The sequence below is a fragment of the Nicotiana sylvestris genome, chromosome 2 (assembly GCF_000393655.2).
Source record: "Nicotiana sylvestris chromosome 2, ASM39365v2, whole genome shotgun sequence".
In the NCBI taxonomy this organism is placed as follows: Eukaryota; Viridiplantae; Streptophyta; class Magnoliopsida; order Solanales; family Solanaceae; genus Nicotiana; species Nicotiana sylvestris.
In genome coordinates, this window is record NC_091058.1 from 52,776,457 (window position 1) to 52,781,316 (window position 4,860).

The following is a 4,860-nucleotide window of genomic DNA, read 5'->3' on the forward strand; positions in this document are numbered from 1 at the left end:
TAGTCCTAAGCATGATTTATCCTGTTAATACATGTGCACCCTTTCCCCTTTCCCCTTATTTGGATTTAATTGGTTATTTCTCAAGCATTTATGATTTCTTTCATTTCCTGAAAATGACTTGTCTCATTTGTTTTCTTTCTTAACTTTCTTTCAATTATTTAAATACCGTATTTATCATTTTTAACGTGCAAATACGTGACAACATGCTATTTATTGTTGCAGAAATCATGCTCAACATCATATTCCACTCGTGCGTAATAAATCCTATAGCAACGCTTGATGGGTATTTGCGCTCTTCCTATATATCACCCTTTAAATTCGGAAAGACGTATTTGCAGTAAAACTAGTCGATCAGCGCTGCAATCGACAGTTCTGTGCATTTCCCTCTCAAGTTGTCTGCTTGAGGGTACCAGTCTAGACCTCTATAGAAACCTTACTCTGATTAATTGTGCATGCATCATGGTCAAACTTAGTCGAGTTAATATGTTGTACACATAATAACCCTTTAAGACAAGCCTCGTCCAAAAGTCCATCGGGTTTTCTATAATCCCAACGGATGCAAGCACGATTATGTTCATTAATTTTGGGGAAATAAATGTCAATGTGCTAATCATAATTGTATAAATAGACGAACCTGGAGGGGGAAAAGGCTTAACCATATTTGTTTTGCAGAAATGAGGCACAAAGTCCCCAAGTTCGGCATGGTCAGTAACGTACCATCACTATTGCTAGATTGGTGGAGGGATATTCCATCAAGTGACCAAAATCATGTGAAAAGGAGCCTAGGAAATTTGCCTTCTTTGTTGGACCTGCAGCAAAACAAAATATTGATCGAGGCTACCACCATGTTCTGGGACAAAGAAAGGGATGTGTTCCGCTTTGGAAACATAGAAATGACCCATCTCTTGGAAGAAATAGGGGAATTTGTTAGGCTGCCTTGGAATAGCCCTGGTTTATTGGTACCTAAAAATCGTACCACTAGGGAATTTCTTAAGATGATGGGGCTAAAGAAGAATGATGACTTGGAGTATCTGAAAAACTCCTACATACCCTCCGACTTCCTCTATGAACGATACGGTCACAACAGGTGTCACACCTCCTTTTTACCACCCGAGGGGGTATATAATGGAGTTTTTCCAATTTAAGTGACATTATTTGAAATGAGATTATTTTATTTATTTTTTAGAGTCGCCACTTGGGATATTTATTATGGTGTCCCAAGTTACCGGTTTATTTTAAAATCCCAAATCGAGGAAAATCGACTTTATTTAAAAGTCTGCGAAACCAGAAATTCTAGCTAAGAAATTCTGTTAACCTGGGAGAAGGTGTTAGGAATTCCCGGGTTCTGTGTTTCGAGCACGGTCGCTTAACTATTAATATTGGCCTAATTACCTGATTTACTACATATTTTAAAACCTATTATGCATTTTAACTTTTGACTGCTTTTAACTATTTATGGAATTATTCTGGAACAAGTTACGATTGTTGGATACTTGTTTGTTTGATACACATTGCAAATTGTGTCACGGGAACCGTACCCACGATCTACAACATGTTTAATTTAAAAACGTTATTAGAAGTTGTGGCCGGGTCACATAAATGTACCCCCGATTTGAAAATTATGTATCACAACTACGTCACGGGAACCGTACCCGTAGCTATGATAATTTTATTATAAACGTGCCTAAAGCAAACTACGAATGTTCAAAGTGTTTTCAATACTAGTTATGATATTAATATGAGGGCCATAGATTCTAGGATTCATTTGTGAATGGCACGCCTCGATTTATTTCAAAAGATTGTACTCAATTAAAGCAAACTACGGATAAGGGTGTTCACTACATTTATGATTATTGTTAGGCAAAAACTAATATGGAAAGGCATTGAACTGAGGATGTGATTTGAGTCCTTAACAAAGGTCGAATACATATTTCAATATTCAGTATCTTACAGAATTGAGGAAGGATCAAATCTTTGATAACCTAAGACATGTGAGACTAAATAACGTAATGGTTGTTTAAAGCTAAATAAGTGTCACGTGAATATTTGAGATTGAAATAGTTTGATTCCAACAAAATCTCTTTCGATCTTTAATTGATCAAATATAATGGGCTAAAGAATTTATAGGCCCACAATTACTGGGCATGACAGTGAAGTTTAAAGAGTTGGGCTCCGTTTAAGATAAATCCAAGTTGAATTAAATGTCCTGACTTCTGTTTGAAGTCTGGCCCAATTGCTCAGCACACACATTATCTTTCAAATGTAGCCATATACTAAACTCATACATATTACATACAAGAGATTCAAATTTCCACTCACGGGTGACCGAAAATATGAACTAGAATAAGATAGAATGCTAAATTGAAATTATATACATGTCTGGGCTATTCATGAAGTTTCTACTATTGTGAAACCACTCATTACACAACATAATTAATGTGGGGTGCCTTTTGAACTTTAAAGCTAAAATCAACACTGATCTACTATACCAGAATTTAATTTTTAAAGAGAAAATATAACCTATTCTATTACAACTTCCAGATAATTGATAACCTAATGAACACCTTCCTCTTTTGGACATGATTTATCCATCAAAGCTTGGTCCAACACATGAAACCACCAGTTTCAGCATGATATCAACAGCAGAATTTCAGCTCTTAGCTTTTGAACCTGCTGATTGGGCCAACTAATGGCCAAATCCACAAGTTATAGCTCATGGTTAGCAAAACAAACCCCAAATGACCTCAAGTAAATACCATATTATTCATTAACCGAATAAGAAGGGAAGGAATGACTTCAATAAATAATATTCAGAATCAGGGTTAATATGAAGAACATTTAGCCAAAGAAGCATCTTCAAACAAGGTTACTTTCAAGAGGAAAACTACAAAGCATCAATGTATTAACCAGGCTACTCATACCAGATTACTTCAAGCTTAAACTCACATAATAAAGACTAATCAGATCCATATCAATGTAAGTTACAAATAACATGAAAAGATACTCATTTTTCACATATAATTTGCAGCTTTTGGTTTTATATTACTTAAACAAGCAGTACATGAAGAAGGCTGAAATCAGTACCTTGAAAGAACAGCAAAAACCAACAATAAAAACAACTAAAATGCTGGCTGAAACTTAAAAATGGAGAAGCAACAAAAAACCCAAACAACATCAGTCAAGAATCAACCCAGAAAACCAAGAAACAACACCCAAACTTCTCAGGAATCAAAGTATTTGAGAAATCAGCCTAAACATCTAACTAGAAAAGCTGTTGCTTTTTCCAGAAAATTTTTAAGGATTTTTCGTTGTATTCTGAAAACTTTTAGGTGCAGTTATGCTCATGAATCCCTATGAGAATGAGTGAATGATTTTCTTTATATAGAGTTCACAAAGATGACATCAAAATGGAATATTCTAACCTAAATTCTGAAGTGTCAGGAAAGTCCAGCATCTTTTGACAACTGTATGTCTTTTTTCCCACCGAATTTCAACAATTTTTTGCTAAGAATGGGGAAGCTGAACAAAGTGCTAGAACCTTCTGATTTTTAGCTTTATGTAAAATCAATTTTACCCTTTCATTTACTAGATATTTCAAACCTAACCAGTCTTGACCTAAATTCTGATTTTAAAGACCCTTATGGAACCTCTTAAACATTGTTTCAAATGTTCTTTTAATTCCAAAATCAGTCTTAAGCTTAAGGGCATTCAGGGTTTAAACCAAACAAATTTAAATCTAATTAGTAAATTAAACAGGCTCACATAATTAACCTAAAACAAAACTGGATTTAAACAACTAACACATCTAAAAAGTAAACAAACCAGAATTATAATGAAATTGCAAAGAAACCCTAGAAATTAACCTACAGAGTTGGCAAGTTAAACAATTTAATCAACTAATTTTTCTAACAGCTAACCAAAAATAGCTCGTTAATTAACTTGAGTAACATTATTCTAAATAACTTAAACTAAACACTGAGCATAAAATAAATAAGCATAAGACACAAATATGAAAGAAACAGAAAAATCATGCTATTTATCAAACCTAAAAGTTAACCCTAATTAAACTAAATTTATGCAATTTGAAATTAAACTTCAAATACTGAAATTCTAGCATTCTTTAATTAACCTACTAAACAGATGCAAATAAACAAGTTAAACAGTTGGGATTAAGAGAAAACCTATGCGGCTAAAAGAAAGAAAGAAGATGAAGGAGATAATGAAGAGAAGAGAGAGACAAAAAAGAATGACAAAGGGATTACCAGAACTCACCTCAAATTTGGACCAGTCAAGAACTCGGACAGGCTTTATCGGGGTAAAATAAACTTATACGACCATTAATCGACTGTTCTCAACAAGAATAATCGACTAATGGAAGTCTTGGGTTCAAACAACCCAGAAATTGACCGAAAAGGAAAAAATTAGGGTTTGGATTTTAGATCCAAGATTCGAACGGTTTGAGAAAGTTTTGAGGAAAATGATTTGGAGATTTGGAAAGGGGAGGGAAAGGTGGTGATATGGTGTTAATTTGGTGGAGTTTGGAGGTGGTCCGCCGCCGTGAGGCGATTTCCGGTCGGTGGACCACGGGCGAGACAACGAGGGTTAAAGGGCGGCTAGGGTTAAGGTGCTAAGAGAGAGAGACAGAGAGAAGAGAATGAGGGGGGTTTTGGGGTTGGGGGGGGGGGGCTTCAGTTAGGACAGTTATAAGGGAGGTGGGGTTTAGTTCTGGTCCGTTCGATCTAGAAAGATCAACGACTAGGATCGTCGTTACTAAAACGTCATTTTGATTAATGGGGGAACTTGACCGGTTTTATGGGAGTTGGGTTGGGCGAAATGGGCATTGTATTTGGGCTAATTTTG